General features: G+C 40.4%; 1 long non-coding RNA gene across 1 annotated transcript in view; it reads right to left on the reverse strand.

Moving 5' to 3' along the window:
• Positions 1-21,771, reverse strand: part of LOC134756969 (uncharacterized) — a 203,561-nt gene extending 181,790 nt beyond the window's left edge. The window contains exon 1 of the long non-coding RNA XR_010130522.1: positions 21,691-21,771. This is a non-coding gene — a long non-coding RNA (uncharacterized lncRNA). The remainder of the gene's footprint in view (positions 1-21,690) is intronic.
• Positions 21,772-25,570: the final 3,799 nt, after the last annotated feature.

A 25,570-nucleotide genomic window follows, 5' to 3' on the forward strand; every position in this document is an offset into this window, starting at 1 on the left:
ATACCACACTTCACATCCCAGATTGTCCCACCAAGGCACATTCATCCACCAACTCGTGTTCCACGTTGTTGGGGGATTACTTGCAAGACTTCTTGATTCTGCAGAGCTTCCAGCCTGCACGGTGCACAGGCAAGGGTGCACTCCTGTGGCCAGAGAACGTCCTCTGGCAAAATGGTTAGGGAGTACCCACTAAAGCTGCAAGTGATCTTCAGAGAGGACTGAGTGGACACAGGCAAGGCTCCCCCAATGATGCCTGCTACCTACTGCCTGTGCCTGAACCAGGCAAATGCTGGGCTATACACACAATGGGTAGTTTTGTTTGTTGAATGAATATTCTGATATATATTCTCTCCCCTTTGATTCTCTAACTGAATTATGATTCCTATTTGTATCTTCCCTCAGATAGAACCTTTAACCCAATCATTCATTTACCCATCTTTTAATCTGTACAGAAAGCTTCCTGTCTCCATTCTGCAAATACTTGTTTTGAACCTAGTTATCTCAGAGCTCTTCTCTCTCTTATGCACTGTCAAGACGATTTACTTCAAATGAGCAAAGAGCTCCAGCTCATGGCCCCTGCTTTTGAATCTCAGAAAAAGAAACGGATATCTTTCTCAACCACAGGGCTGTATCGTCAGTCTTTTTCAGAAGTTTGAAAAATGTTTAATTATTTCACATTCGCATTATGTTCACATCTATTTACATAAGTAAAAAGGAAATGTGTTCTTTTATATTAGCCTCTTATTCAATCAGCAAATAAGGGCAAAAAATTTCACCACAGCAAATTCTGTTGATTTTCTATTTAAATCACAATTGTTTCTTTGTAAAAGAGCTTGTAGTAAAGTCCATACAGAACTAGAAAGAATCATGTGCCAAAAAATGCGAGCTGCCATCCAGAAACTCATTTTGTTTTCCATATGAGATATTAACTATTGATTTTTCTTTTTCCTATCACAACGTCCTGTTCTTACAACCTGGGGTGCCTCTTAATCCTTGTTTGTGGAGACTGTAACACTTTATCAATCCTCAAAAGATTTTTCTATCTGAGAGTGATTTTTTTAGTGTCACTAGTATATCTAAGTATTTTGGTGCTGTAAACGTGTGTGTTGGGGATTCAGGGACGTCATTTCTCACCCTCTGACACGGCCTAAGTACTACATTTTCTTACAGGTTGGAGAAATAGCCTTAAGGCTATTGATGGGAGTGTCCTGTAGGGTCTCTTGTCTGGCTCATATTTGCAATGAACCTGCCTTTAGACTGCAGCGATAAAAAGGACATAATCCTTAAGTGATTCATAATCCTTAAGAGAAGCTCCACCAATTTATGTGGCAGGCCTCAATCTCATGTGAAGATTTAATGAGAACCACATGCAGTCAAAAGTATACCCTGCATCTGTTACAGCAGACAGCTCTGCAAAAGCAGAGCAATACCTCGTGTGAAGACGATCTAGTCAAACATTTTTAACTGACAGCAATGACCCTAACAGAGAACCTGGGGGAAAGAGAAACAAAAAAATAAAAAAGATAACCAGTGCAGCAAATATTGATCCATTATATGCTTTCTGGTAATTTCTGAATATTCCCCAAAAGAAAAGCAAGACATGGATAATTTATGTGCCTATTGAAAGTAATTTTCCAAGCATGAATGGCTGAAGGATTGTAATTTCTTTCCCCCCAGTCATTATAGGTCTCCCTGAGGTCATACAAATAACCAGCATCCTTTCATCCTAAACACCGCTAAGCCCAGGTTGAGATATGAGCCTATTAAAATTCGGTTTAAAGAAGAATTTTATTTTGCCGATGATCTCATTTATTAATTGCTGACTGCCTCTTAAAACCTTCAGTGGAAGACAAAGAGACCTTCAAATCCTTTCTCTGAGAATTAAAGCTTTCATTTAAGGATTCCAGATGGGTTGTATTTAGGTATTAAAGTTCAAGTACTTTAACCACCAAAAGATAAAAGGAATTTTACCCAGTTTTGTTCCACAATTGCCACCCAGTATTTCTTCAGTCCTGGCCAAACTGAGCATCAATTTAAATTAGATTTACTCACGGGACCCTCTGTAATCACAGTCAACACAAGATATTAGGGAGTTTAGGGAAGGGGTCTATTAAATGACAATTAAAGCTGTCAGTCTTCCAGAGCTTATTTTCAGTTAATTTGATCCTAGTAGACAGTCATATTGGACTGCTGTAAACAAAGAGGCTTGCTCTACAATACCAGCTGAGATCCAGAGCTGGCTGCCTGAAACCTGGTGAAGGTGCAGGCTTCACTTTGGCCTTAAGATGGCTTCTTCTGTTCCTCTGAATAAATGACTTCAAAATACTTCAACTGTTTAAATCCTCCTGAAAGTCCTAACGCTCACCAAAGAAGAGTTTAACTGGCACCTTTCAGAGAAAGGAGTCAGCAATGAGGTTCTGGGTACTGATTGGCATTTCCTTTTGATGTGAAGTCTCATGGAAATTATTTAGGACTAGGTGCTCTCCATCCTGCATATAGGCAATAGTAAAGAGAGCGCTTTGCACCTAGAATGTGCCTGAAATCGCCTATCAAAAGTCTTAGGTTATCCACCCCCTTTAATGCAGTGCTTTCATCTTCAGGGGTTTATCCTGAAGAAACAATCAGATAATTATGCAGATGCATGAACAAGTATGTTTGCTGCAGTATTCCATGTAGACAAGATGTAAAGCAGGCTTGCTTTTGTGACTCCTCCTGCCTCATTCTCCTTAAGCCACCCCAAACCCCGTATCATTTTTCTCCACCATAAAAACCTCTTCAATGTCACTGTCCTCTTAGGCATTTACCTGGAGAGTGGTGTCCCACACAGGTTGAAAATTCCAGGACCTGGGCATTTCTCCATTCCACCCTCGGGTTCATACTCTCTACAGTCCTCAAGGCTAGAAAAACAGAAACTTTTTTTATACATTTTTATACTAAGGTGTTCATGGATTAACATTGCTTCTACTAGGTAGTGTTTTATGTTGTAAAATGAGATCTTACTAAAGACAAGACTTTAAACCAAAAATGGGAATTTCAGGCTCCACATAAGCCCAGCAATAAGGATGTTTGTAGTTTAAAATTCTTTTTAAAAATATCTTTTCAGTGTGTGGGTGTGTGTCTTAGTTTATTTGTTATGTTTCATTATGAAAAGATATTCATGCTTATTATAGAAAATGTGGGAAATGAAAGGAGAAAGGAAGACAAAATTCATCCATATTCCCACCATGCAGAAATAGCATTTTTAACATTCTATTGTGTTTCCTTTCAGTCTTGGTAATATGCGTAAATGTTTGTTTTTTCTGTGGAGTCATAATTATAGTATATGTACCATTCCGAATTTTTTATTTTGCTCAGTTATGGAAAAATATCAGAATAGTTCTACCCTAGTAAGACTTTCCATGGGGCCACACTTTACAGTAGTTCACTATTTCACTCTTTCTTCGCGCATCAATTTACCTGCCAAGGATACTTTAAAAGCATTTGCCTCCTCTTTATGGACGTCCCATTCACTCCCATCTCTATATCACATTGGAAATCTTCACTGTATCTAGCTGGTAAGTACATTTCTCCAAATGAACATTTCAGAGGCATTTAAACCAGAGCAACTCCACCTTGAATAGGAGCTGGGTAAAATGAGGCTGAGACGTACAGGGTTGCATTCCCAAGAGGTTAAGGCATTCTTAGTCACAGGATGAGATAGGAGGTCAGCAGGAGATACAGATCATGAAGACCTTGCTGATAAAACAGGTTGTAATAAAGAAGCCAGATAAACTCCACCCAAACCAAGTGGCCATGAGCGTGACCTCTGGTTGTCCTCAATGCTACACTCCCACCAGAGCCATGCCTGTTTACAAATGCTATGGGAATGTCAGGATTTTACCCTATATGGTCTAAAAAGAAAAGGCGTGAGTAATCCAACCATTGTTTAGCATATAATCAAGAAATAACCATAAAAATGGGCAACCAGCCGCTTATGCTGCTGCTCTGCCTATGGAGTAGCCATTCTTTATTCCTTTACTTTCTTAATAAACTTGCTTTCACTTTACTCTATGGACTCGCCCCGAATTCTTTTTTTTTTTTTTTTTAGACGGAGTTTAGCTCTTGTCACCCAGGCTGGAGTGCAAAGGTGCGATCTCGGCTCACCGCAACCTCCGCCTCCTGGATTCAAGCGATTCTCCTGCCTCAGTCTCCCAAGTAGCTGGGATTACAGCCGCCCACCACCACTCCCGGCTAATTTTTTGTATTTTTAGTAGAGACGGGGTTTCGCCATGTTGGGCAGGCTGGTCTCAAACTCCTGACCTCAGGTGATCCACCTGCCTTGGCTTCCCAAAGTGCTAGGATTACAGGCATGAGCCACCGCCCCCGGCCCCCAAATTCTTTCTTGTGCAAGATCCAAGAACCCTCTCCTGGCGTCTGGATGGAGACCCCTTTCCGGTAACAAAATCACTCAAATTCAGTTCTGGAACAGGGAAAGAACTGGAGTGTGTTTAAATAATGTAGATGCAGCTGATGCCTAGCAGGAGGACACAGGCTACAAAAGGCCACCCCAGCAGGAGGGCCGGGTCACAGCAATCCTGGTGAGAGCCTCCGCTGCCGCAGCTCTCCTCTGGGGCTGTTTAGGACAGCACCCTGCTGCCCACCTGAGACTCAGCCTCTGCTTCCCAGTCACTTTGGGCACCACAGGAAGCCCCTGTGATAACACCCATGGGCTCTAAAAACTGTGTTCTCGGTATCCCTGAGGACAGCTCATTTCTGCCACCAAAAATATACTGTCCCCCTGCTCCCTCACCCCTCTTCACTCAAGAGCATGGACTGAAGGTGTAAGGCGGGCGTAGGAGCCCTACAGTTGTTTATGATTTGGTGAGCACATTCCCATTTCTATCTGGACTATTTTTTTCCTAGTTTTTTTTTTTCTTTTCTTTTTTTTTTTTTTTTTTTTTTTTTGAGATGGAGTCTTGCTCTGTTACCAAGGCTGGAGTGCAGTGGTGCTATTTCAGCTCACTGCAACCTCCACCTCCTGGATTCAAGCGATTCTTTTGCCTCAGCCTCCTGAGTAGCTGAGATTACAGGCATGCACCACCAGGCCCAGCCATTTTTTTTTTTTTTTTTTTTTTTTTTTTTTTGTATTTTTAGTAGAGATAGGGTTTCACCATGTTGATCAGGCTGGTCTCGAACTCCTGACCTCATGATCCACCCACCTCAGCCTGCCAAAGTGCTGGAATTACAGGCGTAAGCCACTGCACCCAGCCTTTTTTCCTAATTTTGCTGCTGACCTTGTATAATCCCACTTGGTAACTGATAAATTATTTTGGTAATAGGCTCAGATTAAACGGATAAGGTGCAGCCAAATGTTTCTGAAGGAAACAAGGTGGGGAGATGCAACATTTTTAGTCAACCCAATAAGTCATACTTTTTGAATAATATTTAAAGAGGACACTAAAAGGAGAAGAAGACGGGAAGAGGTAAGATGAGAATGAGGTAGACTTCAGCTGATATGAGTATCTTATTTGTAAATGGCATGTCATTGTATTAATGGATTTGAATTACATCAAACATTTCTATAAAGATTGGTTTGAATTAAATTTAAACGTGTTATAAAGAGCCTTTTGCTCATTTAGGGAAGCCTTAATAATGTTTACAAATAATTAATAAACACTTAGGAGGGCTATCAGATTTCTAGTAACTAACAATATGCTGATCTACCCAGAGACTTGGAAAGAGCTAGATTCACAATGTATGATGACCGACCACCATGTTTGCTACCCTTCACATGAGAGACTATGTACACAGCATAGTGAGAACACTGGGAAAAATGGCTCCTTCTCCTCACCTAGCAACTGTTAACCCCCTCGGCAGCAAGTGGGGTGCTCAGAAATGGTTTATGAAGCAAAAACTGCTTCTCAAAGGAGATTCAGGGGACTGGGGGAAATGGGATTCCCAAGAAGTCAGAGCTTTCTTCTGAAGTCTTGGCCATGAAGTCATTCAACTGGCTGTCATGACTCTTTTCATTCTCCAATCCAGGTCTATTTAGTCTTCTAATAGAAACAGAGGAAAGAGGTACCCAAATTAGAATAAAAGGGCAGAGGAAGCTGAAATGGTCAACAATATGCATTGTTACCCTGCTAAATGACTTGTCAGGTACATAGCTCAGTAGAGTGAAAAGAATGGTGTGTTTATTTTTCCAAGTTCTTATGTAGTCAGAAGAAATTCAGGAAATGAAATAGAATCTCCATTTTTAAAACAACTAATTACCATCTTATTTAATTTTTTACAGATATACTGAGTAATGTTTTCCTGCCTCTACAGGTTTTTCTTAATGAAGAGTTCCCTGTTAGAGACGTTGCTGCACATCTACCTGGTGAAGGCATAATTTTGTCACTCTTATAATTAATTGCTTTATAGGATGAATTGACCTCTTCAGTTTTTGTAAAAATGATGCGTTTATATGTTTTATCACAGTAAAAAAAATCAAAATAACATGATGTACTGAAAAAGCATGAAGAGATGCCTCAAATCTATTTTTAAAATTCTGGGAAACCAGATATTTGGAGAAATTATTTGAATCACAGTGAAAAGACACATCATTTACTGGTTAAAAGTTGGCATGCTTTAATAACGCAACAGGGTTTATAGGTCATGAGACCCTTCCACTAACCTTTCTAATGGCATAAAGTGTGTTCAGGGCTGCCATTTCCCAAAGGACTGAGGACTAAGCAGAGAAGAGCCAGTCTCTAATCATGGTCTAAAGACTTCAAAGAGGGTCATCTTCTGGCTTCTTTCTCTCTGCTCTGGTTCCCAGCAACCAGCTGTGCTGTAGATTTTTCAGTATCTCTGAGGGAAGGACACCCACTCGATCACATTCATGTTCAGTTAATTTACTTTCTTTTTTTTTCCTTTCTTTCTTTTTTTTTTAGAACCCAATGGCTATTAGCCCTTAGTGGAAACCATACAGCAGCAAAAGCCACAAAGGCAAGATAGATGGCTTTGCTATGTATCCTATAGATAGCATTACTTTTCTCAGATTCCAAACCTCATCCTGATTTCACCTTGATCCTTTGTAAAACTGTGCCTTGATTTTCACTTTGTGCTTTCAGGATAAAAGGATCTTAGGCCAAACCCAGCTTACCAATACTCCAGCACCCATTCTAAGTATGTGCTATCCTGGTACCTCTAGCATGGCACTCCTGGAGGTCAGACTATGTTTTCTGACCTTTTTATACCTGGGACTGGCATACTGTAGGACTCAGTGAGTTTATAAAAGAAGGGAGAAGAGAAAGGAGGGAGGGAGAGGACTGGATCTAGACATATAGAATATGTGAACTTTATTCAGTAAATTTTTGAAACAATATCTTTGTTCATGTATTATATATTTAATTTTTTTACCCAAGAAAAGAACATAAGAAAGTGCCAAAGATCACAAACTACAGTATTGATACCAGTAAAATAAAGACCAATCATAACAATAACAAAGTGGGATTTATACCTTAAAACTCTTTATTCTCACCCTGACATCCTAATTTTTTGTGGCATGTCTTTAAAATAATAGGCAGTGATCCCATTAATATTTTTCAACTGCAAAAGTCCAAAGATTTGAGTATGATAATGAGCATGATAAGAAACAGTATGTTTATTCAGTCTTGAAGGATCTCTCCACAACTTACTTATTTACAGCAAAGGGGAAAATAGTACCTTCACAGTGGCAGACACCACCTTAGCAAAGTGAGCAAAGCTAACATCACTAGCAGATACATGTATCAACACCACATACTCCCTGATAAGACACACCAAGTCGGGAAGCTTGAGGTCAGGAGTTCAAAACCAGCCTGGCCAATAGAGTGAAACCCTGTCTCTAGTAAAAATACAAAAATTAACCGGGCGTGGTGGCACGTGCCTGTAGTCCCAGCTACTCAGGAGGCTGAGGCAGAAGAATCACTTGAATCTGGGAGGTTGAGGTTACAGTGAGCCGAGATCGCGCCACTGCACTGGAGTCTGAGCAACGAAGTGAGACTCCATCTCAAAAAACAAAACAAAACAAAACAAAACAAAGATGCACCGAGTAGGGCACAGGATCACTATTGTCATATTCTTGCTGAAAACGCATAATCTGAATTTGATCATGAGGAAAATGCAGACAAATCCAAACAGAGGGAAAATTTACAAAACAACTAACTCTTATTTTTCACAAGTGTCATAAAAGTTCAAGAAAGACTGAGAAATTGTCCCAGAATGGAAGAGACTAAGAGGTTGGGGCAACTAAATGTGTGATCCTTCAGAAATTTTTGAATAAGGTCTATAGATTAGTTAATAGTAACATATCATGTTAATTTCCTGGTTTTGATCATTATATAAATATTATGTGTCATGCTAACATTTGGGAGGCTGGGTGAAAGGTATATTGAAATTCTTTGTACTATTCTACTACTTTGTTGTATATCTGAAATTATTTTAAATAAATAGTTAAATTTTTTAAATTAAACAATTCTAAACATCTGGATATTAGATTTCAGTGCATATCTGTGAGCACTGAATCTGTGAGCATATTCTTGAGAAAAAGCAAATAAAGATTGTAAAGTTGCTGGTATTTACTTTACGTCAGTGGATAACAAACATTTTGTCATTTTAATTACAGACAGAAAGAGCTACAGAGAGTCAGAAAGACAACCTAAATTGGTATGTCTGCATTGACAAAGCAGTTCAAAGGGAACCAGGGATGCATCTTAGAGCCACACCAAGGAGGCTGTCTCTGTCGCTGTCACAGCCTGTGCTACCAGAATCAAAGGCAGGCTTTTCTCTGATTGGTTAGGTCAGGCTGCTAATGAGGCAAAGGTCATGGATTAGATTCATTCTCAGGGCCGGTGAATGTCACTTTCTCCCTTGGCATTTTGCTGATCACAAGGGACCGAGGCGTAAAAGTTTGACTGCAACAGCAAGAGACCAGCCCTACTGTGGGAAAGAACTAAAACACCATCCCTAAGGTCACCTTTAAACATGATGGACACACTTGAATATAATCACTGTCACCTAAATGTGATTCTAAAAATAACTGCCCAGGAAAGGAATCCCTTATTAGATTCGTTTTCCTCTCTTCGACCTGTAATTAGGAGACCTGGAAGGGTGAGGCTGATTGGCCTCTGTGCAAGCCCAGACATTCTAGTGAGCCCCTTTGCCTCTGTAGCAGAAGTGTGTGATGGCTTTGAAGGCTGTGCTCTCTGATTTAACAGCACTTACGCAGACACCAAAGTACACAAAGCATGAGGCTCCTCGCCTTCTCCTGACAGTTAGACATCTTTCAGCTTTCATATTCCAAAAATTTATTGAGAGGGGGCTCCATTCATAAAAATTATGTTCCTGAGTCTCATGTGTTTACTCGGAGAGCCTCCCTGACGTACTTAGGATTCCAAAGTGGGAGGTAAATATGTGCTGGAAAATTATCTATTCCAAATATCAGCATGTTTTACAGCCAAAAGCAGCTAAGGAATCAGAAGAGGTTTCAACATATGATTAATTTTAGAATCGTAAACACACAGTGACTTGAAAGTAAATTTACTTACAGGGTGAAATATAAAACAAAGTTAGCAGGCTTCACTCGCTTCCACCTACAGTTAGAACAATTAGATACACACTACATGAAAAGTTGTCCCTTGAGATTCTTTAAACACAAGGATTTGTAAATATAAGAAGTCAGGAAACAGGGAGGTGTCTCTGCAAAGCAATGCTGCCCACCTCTCCACTTTCTCCAATGAGCTGTGGATTTCCAGGTCCTCCCCAGCACTTTCAATCCAGGTAAGGATTGGAAATGTAAGACAAACCAAAGAAGACTTTTTTTTTTTAAATCCCTGTCGCTCCTCCTGATATCAGTGTACTCAATAGATCGCAGGGAAATTAGCTGTTTCACTGGGTTGAGACTTGTCAGAAGCTCCTCATAATAACAGAAACAAAATAAAATCTAGAAATGCATCTTCCAACTAAAATTTGTGAAACTGTGTTCCATCTCTGCTGGATAAAGCTGAGGGCAGCTGCAGAAATCAATGTCAGAAAAACCAACAATTGTGGAGTAGAAAGAAAGTAAAATCCCTCAAGACTCTAGAGCCACTGGGTTGTAAATATTCTTAAACCCAGGCTTATAAGACACAGCTGCCAGCCCATATTATACTAAAATGGTTGTGTCATTTTCAGATGAAGCAATTCACATTTGACCACTGCATCTTAATCTATGATTCCCCAAAGGTGGACTCGAATAGACTGCTCTGTGTTTCTTCTTATAGATTTCTACCATCCAAAGAACAGACTAATTTTACATTTCTATCACTCAGTTCCTTTATAAGCTATACCAAACATAAGGAGTAAATAGTCTAAATTATTTCCCTCCCTGGAAATATTTATAAAAGTTTATCTCACTTCACACACACATTTTGCAAGGAAAGGTTACCTATAACAGATTGGTGCATGAAATAATATACAACAATGTCCTGACTCCAAGCAAAGCATGGAATATAATGAGAACTTACCTCCAAGTGAGGGCCCAGTCTCCCTGCACTGTAGGCTGAGCCCATGAGGGCATGTGTAGAATCACGTCTATTGTTGGAAAGACAGACAGAAAAGCAGTCCCCCATTCAGAGGCTGAACTCCTCCAACTGATTCACTTGACCCCCTTTTTGTTCATCCTTGTATTTGGGAATCACAAAGAATTTCTTTTCACAGTTTATTCGGCATATTTGCACCCAATATCTCATGGAAAGTAAAGAGTGTGATGATCATTTTGTAGATGAGAAAACTGAGACTCAGGCAGAGGCGATCATGGTGACATAGCTAGTGCCTGCAGAACTGTGCAGCTACTCCTTGGTCCTAGAATCAAATTCTCTCTCTCAGGCCAGAGTTGCTCCACATCAGCATCACATTGTCTGTCCAATATCCTCAGTGTCTGTGTGTGCTGGCACCTTCCATCACCTCTCTTTTCCCTCAAAATCCACAACATGCACATTTGCCCAAAGAGCCCCTATTAATCATACTAAAATGTTACCTGAAACTGAATGCTAAGATGTTACAGGAAAGGGGTCTGGATCCAGACGCCAAGAGAGGGTTCCTGGATCTCACGCAAGAAAGAATTCAGGGTGAGTCCCCAGTGCAAAGTGAAAGGAAGTTTATTAAGAAAGTAAAGGAATAAAAGAATGGCTACTCCATAGACAGAGCAGCCCGAGGACTGCTGGTTGCCCATTTTTATGTTTATTTCTTGATGATATGCTAAACAAGGGGTGGATTATTCATGCCTCCCCTTTTTAGACCATATAGGGTAACTTCCTGACATTGCCATGGCATTTGTAAACTGTCATGGCTCTGGTGGGAATGTAGCAGTGAGGATGACCAGAGGTCACTCTTGTCACCATTTTGATTTTGTTAGGTTTTGGCCAGCTCCTTTACTGCACCCTGTTTTATCAGCAAGGTCTTTATGACATGTATTTTGTGATGACCTCCTACTTCATCCTGTGACTTAGAATGCCTTAACCATCTGGGAATGCAGCCCAGTAGGTTTCAGCCTCATTTTACCCAGCTTATCTTTAACATGGAGTTGCTCTGGTTCACACACCTCTGACAAAGTGTCCTTTGCTTCTGAAATTATCATCTTACTGATGTAATGGCCCTGTTTATGATAGAATGATTTTAAAACCTTATTTTAACTATGAGGACCAACAAGCTAAATAAAAGCTCACTTACATCCAGACACAAGTACACACAAGCAGGTACCCATAAACTTTGGTAAAACTGGCTAAGCACTGGAACTACAGAATGAATTTGTAATCTGAGTAAACAAACTCCATAATGTTTAAATACTCTGAAAGCTGCCACCATGCAAATGATACCCAGGAGCTGTGTGCAAAGATTGCTCGAAGACACGGTGCTTGCCTCCTCCCTCCAGGAGCATATCCCAGACCTAACTGATGCTCTTATAATTGAGATCCCAGACCCCTCCCCGCATGTTTCCCAACACAGTGATATCCCAGACCCACTCTGATCTCCAGAACAAGTCCCTGAGACTCTACGGCATTATAAAGCTCTCCAGGTGGTTCTGATGACTGCCTTCAGGGGAGATTTCCCCCACCAAAAGAGAGAGCCACAAGGAAAAGGAAACCACCTGAATTAGTTCTTTTTCATGCTGCCATGAAGAAGTACCTAAGGCTGGGTAATTTATAAAGGAAAGAAGTTTAATTGACTCACAATTCCACATGGCTGGGGAGGCCTCAGGAAACTTAACAATCATGGCGGAAGCCAAAATAGAAGCAGGCACCTTCTCCACAGAGCAGCAAGATGGAGTGAGTGCAAGCAGGGGAGATGCCAGACACTTATAAAACCATCAGATCTCATGATAACTCACTCATTATCATGAGAATAGCATGGGGGAAACCACCCCCATGATTCAATTACCTCTACTTAGTCCCACCCTTGACATGTGGGGATTATAGGGATTGCAATTCAAGGTGAGAGTTAGGTGGGGACACAAAGCCAAACCCTATCACCCCCCTACTACCTGCTCTGAATGCTCAGCAGCCTCCAACACCTTCTTGTAACCATGACATGAGATGCTAAAGGGACCAATGACCAGAATGGCATAAAGATTACTTTAAACTGAAAACATCTAAACACACAGCAGCTGAGGGAGAAAAGGGCCTCTCTAAACTTCCCTTGTTTTAGCAGAGCTTTCTGAGAATTCAGCCACCAATTAGAAGAAAGAAGGCTAACCCTCAGCACTTAGATGTGAGCATTGAGTCACAATAATTCGCCTTCCAGGGAGCTTCCAAACAGAAAGGAGAATGACTGTTAGTACCAGGCTGAGAAATCATGTAAAGCCTTATCAGAGCCTCCCATACATCCCCACTAAAGCCCTAACCACTCCTTATTATGCTGATCTATAAATATAAACCCTTCCTGGCTGTTTGGAGAGGACTCAGAGAGAGCTTCTGCTTGCTTGTCTGAGGGAGGGAAATATGTCTTCCCTCACTCGCCTTAGGTTCTCCACCTGGGGCCCTGTAAATTAGACTGCCCAAAGACAGATTAACAGGAGAAAAGCAAACAGAAGTTTATTTATGTGTGCATGGTGCATGTAACACATTGGAGTACTCAGGGATCAGTAACTCAAAGGGGCATTCAGAACCTTGGCTTTCTTAACCCTCTTGCTAAAGGAAAAGGGGTTTGGGGCTTCTGTCTGCAGGGATCAATCAAATGAAGGGGTAAAAGTTTGTATTTTCCTTTCCAAACTTATAGTAACAGGAGAAAAACACGTAAGAATTCCTTCTTTGGACTGTGACTGTCATGAATTTGGTTCTGAGTATTCATTGGTTATCGATCCTTTCCCTCCAAATGTAAACCAAAAATAAAATTCTAAGCCCCCCAGCCAACTGAATGGACTCCTTCTCTTGGCCAAGGGCATTCTAAAGTAAACCTGAAACACTAGCTGAGGCCGTGTTGGGAATGGGTGGTCAGAAATGCCTCATTATACCCTCCCCCCTTTGGAATTCAGGCACAGCTGACCAGCATTAACATTAAAGCAGAGACATTAAGACTGACAGAACAGACTCTTTAATCTGATAAGAAAACATTCACAATCTACTCTCTCTGAAGCCTACTACCTGGAAACTTAATCTACGTAGTAAGAACTTTGGCCTTCACAACACCTTTTCTTAACCTAGACACTCCCTCTATTGATTCCAGGTCTTTACACTCTTTCAACCAATCGCCAATTAGAAAATCTTTGAATCCACCTATGACCTGGAAGTCCTCCCCTGCCCTTCCAGTAGGTCCACCTTCCCAGACCAAGCCAAGGAATATCTTACATGTATTGTTAATAGGATTGATGTCTTATGTCTCTCTAAAAGGTATAAAACCAAGCTGTAGCTTGACCACCTTGGGCACATGTTCTCAGGATCCCCTGGGGCTGTGCCACAGGCCATGGTCACTCAACATTAGCTCAAAATAAATATCTTCAATTATTTTATAGTGTTTGACTCTTTTGGTTGACACCAGGAAGAGTATTGCTTTCCTGTTTTCCTCATTTTGTGTCCTGAAAGTTTGGCTTGGCTTTCTGCCTAGTAGGATACAGATGCCATGGAGTCTATGTCTGCTGGTTCTCAGTGGCCTTTAGCTCAAAATAATTCATGTGCCAAAGAGGTATATTTTGGGGTGGTGTACTTTAGTACTCCTCAATGTGTGATCAACTTTTCTTCTGTTAATCTACTTATTAATTCTCCGGGCCTGACTGCTCAGAACTAAGCTAGTAAAGGAAAAGTTTTCTTCCAATATCACCAAGCCATTGAATGAACCCTGCTACCACTCACTTCCAGGATTCTTGTTATAAGGAAAAAAAAACCCTAATTTGTTAAACACATTATTAGTTGGCTCTGAAACCGCCATTGCAAAAATTATAACAGTGAGAAAATTATGACAGTGAAAGAAATCTGATCTAACCAACCTGCATGTTGACTTTAACCTCCAAACTGCCCTTGGTCATTCCTCGGCTTGGGCCACATTAACTTTAGGAGAAAATAACTTTATTGTTTAAATAAGAATGGGCCTTCCATGAAGCAAACTGCCTTTGTAAAAGGAATAAAAGGCCACTAGGTTACAAGGATGAGAGGAGCCTGGATTCTGCTAAAATGCAGGTGTAAATGATTACCAGCCGTTATTCCAAAGGACACAAGATTTGCAACTTCTCCAATTACTCCTGCAGATAATATCACTATCGTAGAACCCAAGATTAACCTTCTGAGATGTCTTTTCAGGTTTTTGCATTTCTGCCAAACAGATGGCCCCACCTAAACCCATGACTCTTGACTCACCTGGTCCTGTGGCCCCCACCCAGAAGTGGACTCAGTGCATGAGGAGCATATTCCACCTCCCCATAATGGCATCCCCAACAAATCAGCAGCACCCATTCCCCTGCCTATGAAACTATCCTGGAAAAACCCTAGCTCTCCAAATTTTTGGAGAGACTAATTTAAGTAATAAAACTAATCTTCCATTTGCTGGTTCTGCATAAATTAAACTCTTTCTCCTGTCTTGATAAGTTGGCACTATCTGGGAAGAGGTCAAGGAGAACCCATTGGGCAGTTACAGGTCTTCCACAGCTGAAACAAGAAATTAGAACTCAGTCTTTTGAGCCAGGACACAAGATAACTAGGGGCCAGGATCTAGGGTCTGTCTTTTCCCCTGGAGCTCTGGCTGGGATGGCTTCCTGAGAAGGAACGCCAAGCATGACCTGGCTGGTTGGAGCAACCACCCCAAATGTAACAGGAAGAGTCATAGTGCTGACACTTAGACCCCAGAAGAACCACAGGAGAAACTGTAGCAACATCTGAGCACCTCAAGGTGTGATCAACTCCTACATATCCTACTCCAAAAACTAATACAAATCAGCTTCTCATACTTGTTCCTTGAATAACCCATGGCAATTCTAGATTAGTCTGGTAAAATGCAAAAGAAATTTTTTTAAATGCAGTTATGGTTTTCAAAAACTTGTCTAATTAATCCTATTATCATAAAATGTTCAGATATGCAAAAAGAAAAGCCTACATGTTTTCATAATTAAATGACAGTCTCTTCTTCAAAGTCCTCTATATGTCGGGGGAAGCTTGGAGCCAGGTGCCGGGATGATGATAAAGGTGAATGGAGAAATTAGAGGGAGTGCTCGAGCTGAATGTATGTTTCTTTCAGTGTCAGCAGAAGAGGAGGAGGCAGAGGGTGGGAGTGAGCTGAGTTCTCGGTAAGTAGGCTGAAAGAGCAGGATAAAAGGAGGGAAAACAATGAGCGCCACACCCAGACCTATATCTGAGTGGAAAGGGTTCATGAACTCTAAGATGAAATGGGAACATGAACTAGGAAGCCTAAACCTTTAAATTAACCTAGCAGTTGGCAAGACTCTAAAAGAATATTTTCGCGTTTTAAAAGCCATGTGGAAACTATTTGAATCTTGATATCTTCATCCACAACATAAAAGAAAGGGAATAAGTGGGCTCTGAAGTTCTCTCAGCACTGAGATGCTATAATTCTATCATTTGTCTTCTCAAGAGGATTCTGGCCATAGCTTTTCAAGTTACATCTGTATCTCTTCCTCCAGCCTTCCTCTAATCTGAAAAAGAAGGCATATGAGTTGGAAAATAAATTCTCATATTATCTTTCAACAGAATGGCTAGTGCATTTACTTCTAGCCCAACTATTGAGCCTCAGAAATCAACAAGCCCAATAATTCATTCTGTAATTTTTTTAAAAACACCCACCATGAATCAGGCACTGTGGTTGCATTCGGGATACAGAGAAAGAGACAGGATGCAGTGTCAGCCTTCAAGTCACGCACCACTTAGGCCAAGCCAACCATTTTTCCAAAGTCTATTCTAAGTGTTGTTGAATAAATGAATGAATTATTATTGTAACTCTATGATAATTTGTGTAAGGGGCAGCTCTTCCTATCTTGCCCACATTCTCTGAGGAAACAACATAAAAGAGCATATTCGTACTATTTCTCCAGCTGGGTGTCTCTATCCTGGCCCAAGGTGAGAATGTAGGCAAACGTTTTATGAGTATCCAAGCAGGGCACACCTACCCCACTGCAAATGCTTTCTTGCTTAAATACCGCTGAACAATAATAAAGATTTAGGTAGTTCTTTGTTGAAGGGTTCAAGAAATTTCTCCAAAACCTGGCAAAATATGAAGCTGACAGTGATAGATGGAATAAATTACTGTTCCACAAGGCATCTCACTCTCTTGAATTCTCAAAAGAAGGAAGCCCTCTGTCTAGTCCTTCCGTAAATGTCCCATATGGATGGTTTATTTTCTTCTCTGGCTCCATTTCTTCCTACTTTTCCCTTCCTCTATGCCTCATCCCAACTAGTGACCTAGATCACAGTCTTACCCCCATTCCAGGATACACCATGCCCTCTGCCAAATAATTAAGTTCCAATACTCAGGTCAATTTCTGTTTCTTGCAAATATCCCAATCTCAGGAACTCACTGAATAGCAATTGCTTTCCCTCAGACAAATATCTGCTGGTGTGCAGTGAGGAAAGGGTTTGCTACCTCCACTCGAGGGAACTCAGAGTTCACTTTCTGAGCTTTAGTGCCTTTTATTCTAAACTATCTAAAAATAATAGCAGCAACAACCATTGAAAAGGAAGTATAAGCGGGCAAATTTCCTTCTGCTGGCAGCATGTATTCTTTCCAGTAGCATTACTTTGAAAACTAGTGTTTAAGTTTACCCACCATAATGTGAGAATAAAGAGATGTGCAAGCAGATATTGATAAACAGCCAAATGGAGTGACTCCACTTGGTGAGACAGAGGAAGGCTTCACAGACAATGTGATATTTGACCTGATTTTTGCAGAAAGTTTACCAGGCACAGAGGTGATGTAAGGGTGGAGAAGCTCTAGGTCATATTCTAGGCAAGGGGACAATATGAAGAAGTCACCGAGTTCCGGCTCTGTCTGGTATTTGCAGACATTTTAAAAAGCCATCCACCTCCAAAGTATCTTGAGAATCCTAGACCTGTAGCCTCCTTCCCAGTGGCCACCCTATGGAAAGGCTTCGAAGGCACACACAACTTTTAAGAAATGGCAAAGGAGACTCTGAACTACTCCTCAGCTAACTTTATAAACATACTCCTAGTGGCGAACGAGGTGGTCTAGAGGATAACAGATGCAGAAACAGGGAGAAAAGAACAAAGCCATGTGCAACGCTATTTGTATATTCTATGTCCCAAATGGAAAGCATAAGATGCAATTCCATCTGTCATTCCATGACAACTTAAAGTAAGTCAATATGACCCTTATTTTCCCACCAACCACATGTAAGTTAAAAAAAAAAAAAAAAAAAAAAAGCTATTAAGGGCCCACTGTGTACTAAGCACAAGATTCTGTGGGGCAAAATGTAACTAAGTCCTGTTGTGGAGACAGGAGTCTACAATACAGCAAGACAGAAGAGATCATGGAACTAGAAGAAAAGAGTAATGTAAGTAATTAGAAATGGCATCTAAATAGAGGAGTCAGTGAAGGCTTCTTGAAGGACGTGTTAATCTAGGCCATGAAGGCTGAGTAAAAATTTGACAAGTGAAAATGTGAGAGGAAGGCAATTTAAGTAGGAGAAGTAACATACAGTGGGGAAATCCTAGACATGTGTGGAGTTGCCCAGTGAAATGTTCTGGGATAATAGAAATGTTCCACGTCTATGCTGTCTGATATGGTAGCCACTAGCTACCTGAGGCTATTGAGCTCTTGAAATTTGCTGGTGTAACTAAAGACCTTAACTTTCAGTTTTATGTAATTTTAATAAAATATGGAAATAGATGAAGACCAGCTGAATGAAAACAGACAACAGGCTAAGCCTATTTACTTAGAGCTTGCTGCAGCAGGGAGTCAGGCAGAATCATCTGTGTTTTGGCAGAGACTCAAATGCAGGCAGAGGAGTGGGAGAGCTTTAGAGTAGAAAAAAGGGAAGGCTTCAGGTGTGCCCTATGCAGAGGCTGTTGGCGTGTGGAAGCTGTAGGCAGGCTAACTAGAACACAGCATCCTATGTTATTGGTTAGGGGTACGTTTTTGGCTTTTTCTGGTTGGTCTTAAGTTGGAACTGGAAACAAAAGTTACAGAAGCTATCAGTTATGAATCAAGTCCTGGCTGTTTGGGGCTGATTGTTACAGGGGTTATTGTTTGGCTTTCTGGATTGTTGCTAGAGATATCAGTCTGACTTCCTACAAATCTGACTTATAGATAGTAGGCTGGCCTCCTGGGCTGGTTACTATAGATGATTAGTTGGTTTCCTGGGCTAGTTGCTGCATATTATGGGTCAAAACTCTATTTTTATTTGTAGTCTAGCCATTGCACATTTATATATTCCGTCTTACATTACAGCTGGCTAGTGGCCACAGCAATGGACTGTGCAGTTCTACAGTAGCATGAAACCCAGCTGGTGGAGCATAGGGTATGTTTCAGGAAACTAGAAAAAAAAAAAAAAAAAAAGAAGCCAAGAATAGAGATAAGACCAGAGTGTGGAAATCTGGGTGTCAATCTATGGAATTTGTATTCGTTTTGATATAAATTAAATATCATGGAAAATTTAAGGACAGGAAGCTACATGATCACATTTTTGTTTTCTAATGATTAATTTGGTTTTAATCTGCAAAATGGACCTAAGAAAGAAACTACTGGTTAGCATATTGTAATAGATTAGCTTAGCATAGTGGAATAGCACAGGCAAGAGGAAATGAATGCTGTAGGATAATAGGAATGTAAATGGAAATAAGTGAGCAAGAGCAAAAATAATTTGGATATACAATACGGAGCTCTTTAAATCTGATTGGATTTAATGAATTTACCATAAGAAAAAGAAAAAACAAAGGCCACCAAATCATTGTTAAGCCCAGACAAGATGGAAGGTTATACATATTTTAAGAACTAGAGAAGTAAGAAAATAGCGTGGTTGGAGGATAGGGCAAAGGGTTTGGAGAGTGGGGGCGATGATCAGTTTGAGATTCAAACTAGTAAACCTCAACAGATTGAAGACAGATCGAAAATGAGAAAAACAAATCAGAAAAAAAAAAAACAAAAGAAAATATACTTTCAATGAGAGAAAGACCTCAAAAAAATTAATAAAAGGGTATGCCAATAATAATTACATAATTTTATTTGGTAAACAGTTATGTATTCTGCTTTAAATCAACAGGTTATGCTTGATAGACAGTATTCAGAGAGTCACAGTTAAATTAGAACAGTTCTGTTTAACATTAGCAGTAATGCCAGCTGTCTGGTTGCTTTTGTTGTTGGATAAGACCTGATTTTGCTCTCTGTTCTGCTTGGGTTTTATTAGTGTATTAAAATAAATAAATCTAAACAAGAATTCTTAGTAATATGCCTCATGATTAATTAGAAAAATCCTCATGAGGAGAGGTTGCCCATACTATTCAAAAGGTTGTAATCTGCTCCGGCTTCACGGGGCAGACACTGAGTGTGCATCAAGGATTTAGGGTTAACCAGCGTCTCATCTTTCTGGTTAGTCTAATTTGGTTCACTGCAACTTTCTTCTTTTCTCAGTTAATTGCATTCCTTTTTTCTTAGTACCTTTGTTTCAAAAGGTATTCAAATTCAAAGGCCTCCCTGATGAGCTGGTATCCATGCAACCAGGGTCCAGTCCCCCAAAGACAGTACCATCCTTCCAACATGTCAGGTGGAAACTGATCGATGGGGCACCAGATTACTAGAAAACAGAAAAGTTCTCAGTCTCCACTGTCTTGTGAGGCCCCAGAAGGCAGGAGCTCTTGTTTGATTCAATGCCACCTCTGAGGTCCCTGGAACAGAGTAGTTCCTCAAATCACTTTTGTGGAATTAATCACTTTATTAAAAAAAAAAAAAAAAGGCTTCAAAACCAGGTGAAAAGCTGACCTATGTCACAAATCCTCCAAGATCATTACATCATTTATTTATTTACTAAAATATTTGCTGAGTGCCAACTACAAGTCAGATGGTATGCTAGCGGAATGTCTGAAATAAAGAGATTAATGCAACTATTTAGTCTTTGTCCTCCAAATTACTCTAAGATCTTTGTTATTTACGGTTTCGTGTGACATCAACAACAAATCATGCTTAATTCTCCATGCTGCTCAATCATAATGTTGCACTTATAAAGCAACTAAAAAATCTTTATGGGAAAAAACCAGTGATGAAGAATATTACTATCCTAGCCAGGCTTGGTGGCAGGCTCCTGTAATCCCAGCTACTTGGGAGGCTGAGGCCGCAGAATTGCTTGAACTGGGGAGGTGGAGGCTGCAGTGACACAGGATCATGCCACTGTACTCTAGCTTGGGCAACAGAGCGAGACTCTGTCTCAAAAAAAAAAAAAAAAAAGAGTGTCACTGTCATTTTCCCAAGAATGCCCGGCTTTTCCCGTTTTCCCCCTCTCTCCCTTCAGTGCTTTTAACCTTAAGGTTTCATTGAAAAAATAACAACACAATTCAGCTATTTTATATCCAGAAATTAAAGGCACTGGTTTAGAGAATATACATATATATATGCATGAGACAACGTAATTTCACTGACACTAAACTTTCTAGCATGATTTCCTTCAGCTTCATCTTACCTAAAATCAAGATTCTCTCTAAAAGCAAGCCCCAAAAAAGTATATTTCACAGATTGATATCAAAAACACATACTTTAAGAAAAGCAATCAAGATATACTGATAACAGATGCAGAATAATAAAATAGGGTCATTTATCTTTGGCCACCTTTTCCTTCTGCTCTCGGAATGTATTTCACAGACAACAAAGAAGTCGTAAACTGGATTTGGTTTGAAATTGTCCCTGCACATCTTTAGAGCATGTTCAGTGATCACTGGGTGTAATATATGCTAATCTGAAGTTGAATGCAGCCTCAGGTGTTGTAACATTCTTGCTCTCAGCCTGAAGGAAAGGCATTAATTAACTGCAGTTCTGACTCGCAAAGCCAAAGTCGAATATCTCACTGCTGTAGTGATCCAGAAACCACTCATTCTATCTAAGCATTTTCGAAACTCCAAAGGATCCTCTAAAAATGGATATCATTATGAAGGCATTGACCCAGAGCCATCCTCAGTGGTAAATCCTCTCCCTGGGATTTTTGCCAGCCTGGCAAGGAGATCAATACAGCATTCAGATAGATTTATTTCCAATAGACAAATAACTCACGTATGGGAAAGTCGCTTAATGCAACCCTGAGCTTCCAGACTCCTCTGCGTCATTCTGCTCCCCCTGATTGCATTTCTTGTAAGCAGGACAGGCCTTAAGGGAAGTCTTTGAAGCCCTTGGACACCTCTTCTGCGCCCTGCAATCACCTTCGAGGGCTCTGCTCTCACCCTCTTGAAATCCCATCATATGAATAAATGCTTATCTATCCCCTTAAGAAATGAGGTCAGCACTTTCAGGAAGCAGCTTGCCCAGTGAGGCCAAGAGAACCAGACATTGAGCTCCTTTTCCTTTCAAAGAGACTGTCTCTATCAGGAGATTTTTGGCAAGTGAAACAACCCCACTCAAACTAATGTAGGCAGAAAAGATTTAATCAAACCCGCCGCATAACCCACAGGATCAGGAAGATCAGAAAACCAGGCCTGGAGGATACACAGATGGAAAAGATGCCCCTTTCTTGCACAGGACAGAACAGTCACGAAAACAGCAACAAAGGACCTGGTGAAACTGACCACTGCACCATCCCCCTTAGACTGAACCTGGCCCTGACTCATGGTGGCTGCATTCACTGTTGTGTCCCAAGCCTGATATCCAAAAGCCAGTCCCTAAAAGAGAGTATGGCAACAGAACGTATGCCTGGGGTCAGGCACAGGAGGGCCGTTCCATGGGGGAGTCTGTAGACAAAGCTAAAGTGAAAACAGACGTTAATGACAGGACCAGCATCAAAGCTGTCAAAGGCAAAACAAGTGCAAGCCAACAGGAACACAGACTGCTTATTTACAGACTTGCAGCAAGGAAACCCATCTGCCTTGTCATCGTTTCAGCAGGGGTTCAAGGGTGTTAGAAAGGAGAGGAAGCTTTATCAAGTAAAAGAGAGCTTCCTGTGAGGCCATGTCTGATTGGCAAGCATGCTATTAAGGTGAAATTTTTGGAAGTGGGCAGACTTTCTAATTGGTTTTCAGATACATATGATAGCCCATGGTTGGCTGCAAGCAGGGTAAGTGAGCCATTTGGGGACGTTTCCAAAGAGAATGGATTTGTTCATTTCTATGCTGATCATTTTGTGGAGCAAGAGGGGGTCCCGCAGGTGTATTACAGCGATGCAATGGTTCTCAGGACAAGTTGACTGCCAGGGCTTTAGACTGTCCTTGAGAACAAAGTCTAAGGGAGAAACTGGGTCAGGAACCAAGGGAGTCTGCCTGTGGCACAGATACACAAAGAGAAAGCAGGTGCAGGGTGGCGCTGACTGCCATCTCTGCTGGGTTTTCCTACTCCAGTCACAGATCCTCAGGGGAGCATCTGAATCCTTCATGTCTTGCCTGGCTTTTTGGTATGGAAATGCAATCTTCTCCTCATTTGGCATGATGAATTGTCAGAACAGCCAATTGCCTTTACATTGTGGTTCTTCTCTATGCAATCAAATGATAGAACTTTTGGACATGAAAGTAAGGATGCTATACAAAATGTGTTTGGATGAATGCATCAGTGAGGCTGCCCTTATAAGCGTTAAAACGTTGAGCAGCAACTGACACTCATCCAATAATACAAAATTATATGATTGTTTTCCAAACCGGCCCAGGGACACTAAAAAAGACTTTCAAGTTAATAATAGCTTAGCCTCTGTCACCTCCTCCTATATTACTCTCTCTCTCTCTCTCTGTCTGTGTGTGTGTGTGTGTGTGTGTGTGTGTGTGTGTTTGCTGGAGTTGAGGATCAAGGTTGGATGGATAGAAAGAAAAGAGTAACAAAATCTAAGAACTTTAGAGGATAGCTTGAAAAAAGGTATGTGTTTCTACACAGCCTGATGTAAACTTTACATAAGTATACATGCTTAGCTCCTATTTAGCTTTGAGTAAAAATCAGATGATGACCATTACTTCTTAATATCCAGGTAGCTGTTTACCATATTCCTTCTGAAATTAACCCATGCAATATTTATCTTGAATGCTTAGTACCTACTCCTTTGATAAAGTGCCTCTTACAAATAATAAAAAAAGAAATAAGAGTTGTTCAATCTATCCACTTGTTTTAATTAAAAGTAAAATTTCTGGAGGAAAGAAGTGTCTTAATAAAATGCTGATCACACAGACTTTTAAATAAATATTAAATAGTAATGCGTGTGAAACACCCACATCTTTGAGAGAATGGACCAAAAAAATCCCATATGAATTCAGCAGGATCTAATACATAGTTTGAATAGCATGTTATATTTTCTCTGATATTTTTCCAAAAATGTAAAAGAGAATATTAATTTTTCCAAAAACATTTTATTTTGCTTACAAGTAAAAGTTAGTTTGAATAAAGCAGCTTTTCATATTCTTATTTATTAAATTCCCATCTCTACACAAATTGTCCTCCTTTAGAGTTTTGTTGTTCCAATTATTTTTGCTTTTTCTTTGTTGTTTTGCAATTCCATAATGTGACGGTTGCCTTGGCAATAGAAACGAGGGTTCAAACCTTTTAAAATGATAACCATCTCCATTCCACATTATTTATTGGATTTCATTCACGTATATTCTCCTTTCTTTTTTTATCTTTATGAATTTAAAGTTACTCCTTCCTTTGTCGTCCTGATTTTCATTTTCTAAATACTTTTCGAACTGCCAGTATTTCTTACCTATTCTATTGAAATGGAAAATCAAGTCCATGATTTCATATGCAATTGAAAAACTGACATTTGCATTCGAAATTCCCAGTGTTGTGGACACTGAAATTTGCATATGACTGAGTGCCCTATTCCCCTGCACAGGAAACCATTCATAGTTACTGTGTCTGTCAGCACCACTGGTCTGGGGATGCCAGGAGAAGGGAAATTAGGAGCAGCAGAGTTGGAAAGCACATGATGAGGGGTTTCCATACAGCCCCTATCCAGCTCCATTCCTTAGGTAGCAAAGAGTTCTTGGTAGCAGCTTACCTTGGCATTTAGCTGCTGTGTGACTGAAGTAATTTTACTGTGATGGCTGGTCTAATCTCTTCCCTTTTCATGTGTGGCCATGGAGAGACGCTACACCTGAAGACCTTAAAGTATAGCACTCATGTAGTGTAAAGGCATGCCCGCTGCTGATCTGCAGCCCAGCGTTGAGCAGTTAGAGTGAGAATTTGCCAGAATTCGCTGTGCCAATAACTCGCGGAATCTCCTGATCACCATACTAAGCTGATGGAATTACAGGACTTTCATGAAGATGGAAGTTGGGGTTATTCGGCCCATGAGTTCTTAGTCTAGGAAAGTAGATTCCTTCAAATCCCACAGATAGACTGACATGGGTCATGGACTCTTCACATTGAATGTGAAATTTAGGGCAAATGCATTTTCTGAAGAAAGAGCCTAGGACTTTATTCATTTCTCAAAGGGGTCTATGACAAGCAGAGCTCATGTCACAGTTTGCTGAGGACAGTCATCTTTATGCCCATTGTCCCGGCTTGATTATTAATAATGCCCCATTTCACTCTCAAAAGTATCCTAGTTCCATTGACAAGTTATATGGTCTTCCTACCTGACTCACAGAAGAATAAGAACCACTGATTTGGTCCAGCCCTCCACTTTCACACAAGAACTATTGTAGAATGATTTTATAGAAGAAGCTGTTGAGGCATAGAAATTCATAGGAGGCATTTATTTGGATAAGTAAGGTGTAGTTATATCACACGGAGATTTGAAAACTAAGCAAAATCCTTCAGACTTCACTAAGATAAATATTTTAATTACCAACATATCAGCATTGCTGTTGTGGCAGTATTATGGGTTCAATTCAAGATGAAGGGAATCCACTTATTTGTTGCAGTTTAGGAACTATACTATTTCACATTGGTTTTTTTTCCCCCTGTTCATATGGTGTGAAGAGGTAGCAAATCCTATGATCAGCAATAAACAGGTGTAATTCAA

The sequence above is a fragment of the Gorilla gorilla genome, chromosome 14 (assembly GCF_029281585.2).
Source record: "Gorilla gorilla gorilla isolate KB3781 chromosome 14, NHGRI_mGorGor1-v2.1_pri, whole genome shotgun sequence".
Lineage (NCBI taxonomy): Eukaryota > Metazoa > Chordata > Mammalia > Primates > Hominidae > Gorilla > Gorilla gorilla.